This window comes from Ruditapes philippinarum, unplaced genomic scaffold, assembly GCF_026571515.1.
Source record: "Ruditapes philippinarum isolate M1 unplaced genomic scaffold, ASM2657151v2 ctg11138_1_1_1_1, whole genome shotgun sequence".
Taxonomy (NCBI): domain Eukaryota; kingdom Metazoa; phylum Mollusca; class Bivalvia; order Venerida; family Veneridae; genus Ruditapes; species Ruditapes philippinarum.
Genome location: NW_026864897.1, coordinates 1 through 10,158, shown reverse-complemented (window position 1 = coordinate 10,158; position 10,158 = coordinate 1). Strand labels below are relative to the sequence as shown.

At 34.0% G+C, this 10,158-nt stretch overlaps 1 long non-coding RNA gene across 1 annotated transcript; it reads right to left on the bottom strand.

Moving 5' to 3' along the window:
• Positions 1 to 844: 844 nt before the first annotated feature.
• On the bottom strand, positions 845 to 6,996 carry LOC132727212 (uncharacterized). The gene is made up of 3 exons (XR_009625314.1): positions 6,870 to 6,996; positions 4,357 to 4,933; positions 845 to 1,599 (listed from the first exon to the last, which is right to left on the bottom strand). It is a non-coding gene; the product is annotated as an uncharacterized LOC132727212 (long non-coding RNA).
• Between the last annotated feature and the right edge of the window lie 3,162 nt (positions 6,997 to 10,158).

The window sequence follows — 10,158 nt, the reverse complement described above, 5'->3', positions numbered from 1 at the left end:
TTTGTGCAAAGGATGAGCGTACTACGTTTCATAATAATTTACAACCTTATTGAATAATTAAAAAACGTGTCGTGACTTAGCACAAGAAATACACTGGTAGTTACAACAGTTATCAAAAGAACTTTAAGACATCTTCAGAGTTATCACAAGAACTCCAGGACATTTAAAAAAAACTCGGGCATATGTTTGGCTTTATGCTCGCAATTTTGCATTATAATTAGGTAATTGTGAATGGCAAGAAAGAAACAGGCCAATATGTGCGAATTGGCAAATAATTTGAACATTTTACTCAAAACCACCAGATTTTAAACAGGAGGCGATGAAAAAAGGAATATGAATTAGTCTTTGACACATAATAGAAGATATAAGGCAGGATTAATCATTACAGTTTAATTTAGCACATAAAACTCACTTTTTTAAAGATGAAAATTTCCATTTTTGACGAGTGTTCTTGTAGCATATACAAAGGTCTTCCGACGAACTCCTGACAGTTATCATAAGAACTCCATCCCCTATGTAACAGTTCATCCCCCGTGCAAGGGTCGCTTTACCGAAATTGTTGTCAAATTTTCGCGCAGCCATTCAGTATTTTCAGATTCAAATGAATACTTGTTTACATGAGTGGATACTAACTACTATCTAATATATTAAAAGATTTCCGTGTGGGACTACAAGTAGTACCCGTGGCGACAATAACCCTAACAACTAAAACATGTGGCTGGTAGACTCTATGACACTGTTTCGTTTTGTTGCTGTTGTTTTTTTTCTCAGTTTAATGTGAACAACATATTCAACAAGTAAATGTTACAATTTAAACATCTTAAATATAGTAACAAAAAACCCAAAAGGAATAAAAGTTTTATTCCGTCATGCAAGCAACAGCTAAAATATGGTGATTCTGTTTTGCACACTACACTTCAGACAATTTCATAAAAGGAAATAAGGCTGGCACTATTTTGATTGTCACAAGATCCGTCCGCTATTACACCACTACAGCATTCCTGAAAGTCTACCAGCTCAAAAGAGTCAATAAAAATCCTTTAAAAATGAATCAGAAAACTATCATTGTAACAAAGTTAAACACATGAATAAAACTGTACAATCATATGACATATATAGAAGTAATATAAAAGATGTGAATTGTAATGTAAGCGTAACTTTTTTCAAATGCGTGTGCTGACATATATGATATAGGACATGTACATATACATGTATGATATAAAAAGTACAGGGGATATATAACGACAAATACATAAAAAAAATTCGAACAAACAATGCACGATTATGAAAATGAAGTTGTCACAATGGTCTTGCCATGGTATTTGACGACCTGAAGCTCAAACACGATGTTTTATCACTGTGAGAAGTTTTCAGTTACATGTTACATTCTTCGAGTATACACACATATATTCTGAAATTCCGACTTTCATAACAAACAACATTTAACATTTTATAAACATAGATCACTTTGTCAAGAGATGAGATAAGGTGTACAAGACCAACACAATCAGACTTAGATGTTGGCATAATTGAGCAGCACCGGAAACAGTTGGTGTAGATACTTCAATATGTCTGCTGGTAATGTCAGAAGTCTTTGACCTGAAAATAAAATGAAATACTAACTAGTATGCAATTATGACAATGTTCATTGCTCATCATTTTGACATAGATCGATATTACACCATTGCATTGTGTACCTACACAAACGCTCCTTGTGACTGGGGAGTTGCTTTTAAGGTTTCAGACAGCCACCGTTTCTCCCGGCGTGATCGTAAAATTCGAATTACTAGAGTTTATGTATCTCTTAGCTCTACCAGGTGATAATGGTTTTGAATCCCGGTGTTGCTTTAAGTTTTTAACATTCGAAGAAAACCTTTTGGCGCTATATGACCTAAGCCGTAAAACCATACAAAACAAACAAACCTGAACAAATCTTCTTGGTACAAAACATATTTATGTACTATATGGACATTAGATATCAAAGCCTTAACAGCTCTTTTGATATGATGTTTTTGTTAAATACTCATTTATAGTCATGTACTATTATATGTTGTACCACTAACTTCATTACTGCCAATTATGAACAGACTTATCTTGCAGCAAGTATGAAAACGATGCTCTATAGGAGCACATTTGTCTCGGAACACATTTGTCTTACGAAGTAAGACCGATGTGTTCGTAAACATTCATATTTGCGACTAATTGGAAATGAGACAGATGTGTTCGACACACAATAGAAAGGACACTCGAAGCACATTTGTCTCACATTTTTTCCATAAAAATCTTAAAAGGTAAAATTATGTCCATCTGTATACCGGCTACCAGCCATTGTTCTGTGTTTTTTGTATTTATAATACCGTTTTTGAGTCACTTCCGGTTAGTCAAAAACTTCCTGCCTCTGCATAGGAGTCATATATTAAATTAAAAAATATCCCTGTTCTGCATCTCACAATGAAAATTTCTACAAGTGCAGCATCCAGAACCTAAACATATATGCAGCAAATCTAATCTTATCGTTATCAATTGAGATACGTCTATTTTCAATGCTTAAAGATTTTTTAGATTATTTATGGCATTTGGACCCTGACCTGGATCCTCGCATGAATAGTTCGACGCCCCGTTTATGTGTCAAACCTACAGCGGTTAGGGGCAAGTGGTTTTTCGAAATCACTCGGCCACGGAGGCCCTTAAATGATCCATGGAAAAAATAAGAAGACCATTACACACGTATTTCGTTTTCATCAGAAATATATGTATAAAAAGTCGTCATTTTCCAAGAATTGCGGCTTTCAGATTCGCCATTGAAAAGGCACTTACAACATGCATGAGTTCCTAAAATAATCCGGGTTATGCCATAATTATGGAATATCGGGCCACTCAGAATGTAGCGAGACCCGACATTCCAATGAGACACGAAGCGAGGCACGATATTGTAACAGGAGATCTCGCAATGTCGAAGTATTCCGTACCAAGAGATTTCAGAAATTAATAAATTTTTACTTCTTTAGATAGGACAAGTATGAATATTCAAATGATGATTTCTGAGGAAGTTAGATGCTTGTAACCAAAAAAAAAAATCGCGAAAAATGTGAAATAATGCGTCATAAAAGTAGCAAAATGTAAACAAATAAGTACTTTGACTTCAATACAAAATTCTAAATCTCTTCAACTGTACAAACTGCAAAAAAGCAGCAGATGAAATATGCTTCAGATAATTAGCAATGAGTAACGTTTTGGAGCTAAAAAAGTATACCAAAGAGGAATAAAATAAAAGCATTTCTCAGGCATAATGGGCCTTTAAGTGATTTATGTAGACTATAAAGTGAATACTACTTAGCGGTATATGACCTGGTCTCGCGTCGACGAACGGGATGCGAAGCGAGACGCGAGATTTTCGCGAGATTCGGCGAAATGCGAAACGAGTCATTCAATATCAACCGATTATGGTGTTCCGTTTGGACATAAGTAACATTTTTGTCTCCCTGAACAGCTATGCACAATGGTACAAAAGTGAAATTGAGATGGTACGATGAATAAAACACGATGGCACGATGGTGAAATCACGGATGATGCGATGACACGATAGAGAAAATAATATCGCGTTTTCATCATCATGCCATCGCAGTTTCATCATATCGTACCATCGTATTTTCACCATCGTAACATCGTCTTTCATCATAGTACCATCACGTTTTCATCATCGAGCCTTCGTTGTTTCATCATCGTACAATCGTTGTTTCATCATCGTACAATCGTTGTTTCACGTTCGTACCATTGTGTTTTCACCATCGCGTTTTCAACAACGTACCATCGTGCCATCGCGCTGTCACCATTGTACCTTCGTGAATGGGATTTAGTATGTTTCAGTGTAAGTCAATCAATTTCTTGAATTAGAGATATTATAATTAATAGTTCACTGTAGGTTTTCATAAAGAAAGCATATTAAGCAAACCTATTGATGATTACACTTGAGGTAAAACGGCGAACCTCGATTCTAAAAAAGAATTTCTGCCGTGGGGAAATATGTGACAAATAATTCATAAAAAATGACATGAGACAAATGTGCTTTCTTGTCCCTTAAAAACACATGAGACAAATGTGCTTTCTTGTCCCTTAAAAAACTTGATCGGAGCACATTTGTCACACAAATGAGTTTTTTGGGGTAGACATTTGAGGTCCCATTTGTCTCATGTGGGACAAATGCGACCGCATCGGTCTTACGTAAGACAAATGTGCTCCGAGACAAATGTGCTCCTACAATGCTCTTTGTACCTCAAATTAACATAGGAAAGTTATTAAGATAGGCTTTCAGTTTCACGATGCTCGTATATATCTCATATACAGTATCTTTTTTACCTTGAGCGCAAAAGAACCTTTGTCCCAGGGTCTATTTTAGCTTCCTTGTAAACATTCCACGTTTTGCCATTATCTTTGCTGACTTCAACAAGAAGATTTGCATATTTCGTATTTACTTTCAGAGTTCCATCGTAAATCCTAAAAAGAAATAAAACAGAATAATATTTTAAGTATGATTATAATTCTAGCAAGAAAAGATAACTTTTAAACTATCAAGAGAGAACTGCATGTTTTCGGTTATCAAAGATAATGAATTCTCATTTGTCATCCTACGTACTTCTACATTGCGTGCAATTATCACAAGATATGTTAAACTAACCTCGCCCCGCTGGTGGTGGTATTCTATAAAATGTAGAATATTTGTCCAGACGAGAAAGCTCTTTGTATCCGAGATTATCCGAGAACATTTTTTCCAATCTTGATCACGTTCAACATTTCTGTCATCAACGTCAGTTTTGTTTTTCCCATGATGCCTTGTGCCAAGCTCTTTCAGCAAGTGCGAGTAATCTTGGGAAAGCCATGCCATGAAATTGTTCCTCAGTTCGCATTGTTTCTGAGAACATACAGGCTTGTAACCCTATTTAAATTGAAGTAAAATTTTCAGACCAATTAAAATTATATCCTATTTAGTTTAGATGAAAAATGCAAATTCTAAGTATGTGTTTGTATCCACAGATACAACTTTAGTCATGATGGATTGGTTGAGAATAATCGTTTATTTCTACCTTCCTTTTATTTTGTTATTGGATTTAACCATGTTCCAAATGTTTACATTCGTTATTAATTTGATGCTGATGCAATACTAGTATCAAACTAGAAATGTGTCCGTAGGACACGGGTGCCCCCACCGCGCCACTGTTCTGTCAATCTTATGTCTCTAGGTCAAATATTTTTTGAAAACTAAAAATCTTTTACTAGGTAAAGGGCAAGAACTTTACAAATACTGAATAAATCCACAAGCAAACCCAAGGTGCATAAGTACACATGCTGAACAACATTCTTGTAAACTTTCAGGCCTACAAGTGAAATACTTTTTGAGCTATGCATGAAAATGTTGAAAATTGCAAATTTATACTACTGTAAGCCAAAGGCAATAACTCTAACAAAACTGAAAAAAAATCCACATGCAAAGTCCCAGATGCATAGCTTCACAATGATGTGAATCATTATTCCTGTAATTTAGTGATGTTGATCATTATTCTTGTAAAGTTGGTTGATTCTAACTCAAGCACTCAAGGAACAAATAACAACATAATGAAACGGTTTTTACTAAGTCAAGGGAAATAACTCTACAATACTGGATAAATCCACAAGCGAAACCCCAAGGTGCAAAAAATAGATATGCTGAGCAACCTTCCCTTAAGGGTAAATGACTTTATGTCAAATCCTTTTTGAGTTACATGCGACACAATTTGAAAATTGCAAAATTTTCTAAGTCAAGGACAATAACTCTAAAAATACTAAATAAATCCAGACGAAAATACCCAGGTGCCCAACTTCACATGCTGATCAACATTCTTGTAAAGTTTCATGACTCTATGTCAAATCCTTTTTGAGTTACATGCGACACAAGTTGAAAATTGCAAAATTTTACTAAGTCAAGGGCAACTTCTCTAAAAATAATAAATAGATCCAGACGAAAATACCCAGGTGCACAACTACACATGCTGATCAACATTCCTGTAAAGTTTCATGACTCTAGGTCAAACACTTTTTGAGTTACATGCGACACAAGTTGAAAATTGCAATATTTTTTAAGTCAAGGGCAATAACTCTAAAAATACTAAATAAATCCAGACGAAAATACCCAGGTGCACAACTACACATGCTGATCAACATTCTTGTAAAGTTTCATGACTCTATGTCAAATCCTTTTTGAGTTACATGCGACACAAGTTGAAAATTGCAAAATTTTACTAAGTCAAGGGCAACTTCTCTAAAAATAATAAATAGATCCAGACGAAAATACCCAGGTGCACAACTACACATGCTGATCAACATTCCTGTAAAGTTTTATGACTCTAGGTTCAAACACTTTTTGAGTTACATGCGACACAAGTTGAAAATTGCAAAATTTTACTAAGTCAAGGGCAATAACTCTAAAAATACTATAAAATATCTAGACGAAAATACCCAGGTGCACAACTACACATGCTGATCAACATTCCTGTAAAGTTTCATGAGACTCTAGGTCAAATACCTTTTGAGTTACGTGCGACACGAAAGAGAACGGACGGACGGAAAGACGGACGGACAGACAGTGCGGACGGACGGAAGGACGGACGGACGGACAAGGGTAAATCTAAATGCCCGCCACTAAAGTGGGGGCACAAAAAGTATGTTTGTTTGTAGCTTACCATCAGTACAAACAAAAACGAGTGTTTTCATTGACATTGGCGTCATTACAAAATGATGCGCGAGTTTTATTTATTTTCACATCATTAAAAAAGATTAGTGTTTTCTTTGACCAAAGTGATGAAGATACGAATTTACAACCGACTTTTAATACTTACCAAGAATATTTTCAGTTTCGTCCACAGTGGGACAATCTTTATTTTCACATATTTCGTTCAAATCAACTTTATTTCCAAATCGATCTACGTTAAAATTGGCATATATATCATCTGGCATCAAAACCAAAGACTTTTTCAGTGTTCAGTAAATCTTGTCGCCCATTGTAGACCTCTTTCCTCCGGATCTGGTTTCTTGGGGGTGATCAAAATACAAATGTGTGGCTAATGGAGAGAAACAACCTGCAATATATAACACTCTTATGTTAGCAGTTTATTGACATATATGTGTATACACACAGGCTAATCACGCACAACATAACACAGGACAATATCACATATTTACTCTCACAATATTTATTAGTATCACTGTTACTATATAACAATGTTTATCTTATGTTTACTCAAGACAACATGATGATCCATTTCTTTAAGTGTTAAACCTCTTTGTACATTTTAGACAACAAGAAGATGTGATTAATCGGTTAAATCCCTCAAACTACAAGGACTCAGTTTTTGGATCAAGTGTGTATTGTTTGACAATATTGACCGGAAACATTTGAATATTCAATGACCTTTTGACGGTAATTACCGGATTCCGAAGTATAAAAATAAAGATTCCAACGGTATATGTATAACTAAATTTTTCAAATATAATACTTGTCTTCCTTTCAGTGTCAAATTTAAAGTTGTAGGTTCGAATCATAAAATGTTGTGGTTTTTTTTTCTTCAACAATTTCTTTATTACATTTTGCAAAACTTGACCACTATTTTTTTGTGCATCACTCATTTTACGAATTTAACATACTGAAATTCATGAAATAAAAAATATCAAATTATGACAAAGTTAAAAAAGTAAATGCTAGAAATTTAACAAAGGATTTATCAATTTTACGTTGCATATGCTTTAAAAAAGAAATAATCAATTAAAAGGAATCTACAATAAAGGGTTTGTAAAAGATCCGAACTTGCAAATATGCGATTACAATTACTCTGTACTGCGCCACTAGGCTTTGATATCGAAAACTATACTATCATTAAAACCCAAAAGAATAACGGAAATTAACGAACAACCTTCCGAAGATTAATCAGTCTCAGGTCACTTTTGTCAAACAAAACAACAGTATAACCGTTATTATTTAGTCATTATAGTACTATGCTCACTCTTTGACTCAAAGGGTGTTTTTGGAATAGTACAGAAAATACCTGAAATTGTGTTTCAAATAAGTTTAACAGTATCCTTTGTATAAACCGTGTATGTGACCTCCTTAGATGAGAATTATCTTCCAAGAATTGGAATAAATCGTGCAATAAAATATGTTGATTTGTAATAGAGATATGTTCTTTATATGAAATTGCATTGAACGCATGAATGCGTTTTAAATGATTGATATTCTTAAAAAATATGACTTATGAAACGAAATTGTTATTGGCTACCATTTACTTGCTATCGTCTGACAATTTATTAATACCTTGTATTCCCGCATTGGCGAATTCAGATACTCGTTTGGGCTTTGGTCCCGATTATCCCATGTGTTATACATATACTTAATCCTGGGAAATGTAATGAAAAATTTTAATTAAAGAAGTTTCGTATCATGAAATTCATTCACCAGATCCAAGTTTAGCATGGTTCCCTTCAAACCCTTTAGTTTTCCGCTTTCCTATTTAGCAGGTATTGGTACATCGCATTGAAATAATATAGTATTTTTACTTATTTAACAGCTAAATGAATATACCTTTACTCCAAAAACGTGGGAACCGAACTTTAGAATTCGTGGAAAGGGGGAGTTTTTTTGGTACAGAATAAATAAAGAAAGGCTCCTTTAAAATGATTTTTTTTTTTTTCAAAAAAAAAGATTCTTTATTTCCACGTTTTTTGTAAATATCTTAATCTGTATGATAAATCGATACCGTTACATGTATGTTACAATTAATTTCAGCTTTAACCTACTGTAAGACTGAAGAAATCTGTACATTTAAAGCCGAAAAAGGCATGAAATCTAGCACTGTTGTTGCTTAATAGGTATTTTTCATTTAAGACATGAATCCGGGTTATGAGAATCCAATATGGCCGCAATCATCAATGATGGCCGTAATAATCCAATATGGCCACAAACATTACAGATGGTCATCATTTAAAATATTCAGAATATTATAGTTTTCAGATGTAGTCATTTCCCTTACAGCATGATAACTAATATAGCATAAATTTATTTTACATATTACTCAGCTATTAAACATGTCAGAATGAAGATAATCTATCAATATGGCTGCTAAAATTAAAATTGGCCGCCAAAATATGTATTTGACACTGTATTATAAGTATTACAAGGGCAGATAACCCGCCAACAAGCGGATTTCTCGGACTTAATGGTAATGCACGGTTGTGACCTCTGCCATATTCATAAAAAATGTTAAGCAAATTCATTATTGTACACTTGATGAAATGGTTAATAACATAAACAATTTAGCAACGTAAGATTTAATTAAATAATGTTTAGTTTGTAAGATTTAATTAATATCATTACTTTGGTTAAAATTATTAAAAAGTGCAAATATATTTTTACAATATGGTCTACCATACAAACTTACGATGTATAATCAGTGATGGGATTGGGTATATTGGTCGCATAGATACCACATCCCATGATGCAAGTTTGAGCCCCCTTTGCAGCAATAATGGTCTGCAGCACGGTTTTAGAAAAAATCCTTCTCAGTTTCTTCAGTACTGGTAAAAGTAGCCAATTACAATGCATTTCAATACCGAACAATCAGCAATATAACATTGGGGTTTCCAATATTGAAACTTTTTTGTCCAAGTTAAAACCACGACATCATGCCCGAAAATTTAAAAAACGATACAAATAATTAAACCTTCCTCACCCAACTTACTATAAAGTATCACAAATCCTAAGATCTAAAGGATTAGAAATAAAATTCTAATATTCCTGAACGAAAAATACTGAAGATAATCACAAAGAGTTAACTCAACCTCGTTAGTTGTATGATACCCCAATACCCCAATTTTCATTTTAAAACAGTATAATAATATTAAAGATTCATCTAATGAACGAGAATATAAAGTTAGAAATCATAATAAGATTATAAAATCAAATTTAAAACGGAACTATAAATACAAAAGCAATAAGCCAATGTGTTTGTTACATACACTAACTTTATCGTCTTCCCTTTTTCAACGCCATATCAAGGCAAGCTTCGAATCATCCCATGCACCACTTTGGTACCTCTCAAACCTCCCAAGATGAACACTGTGAGAGGCTGAACATCT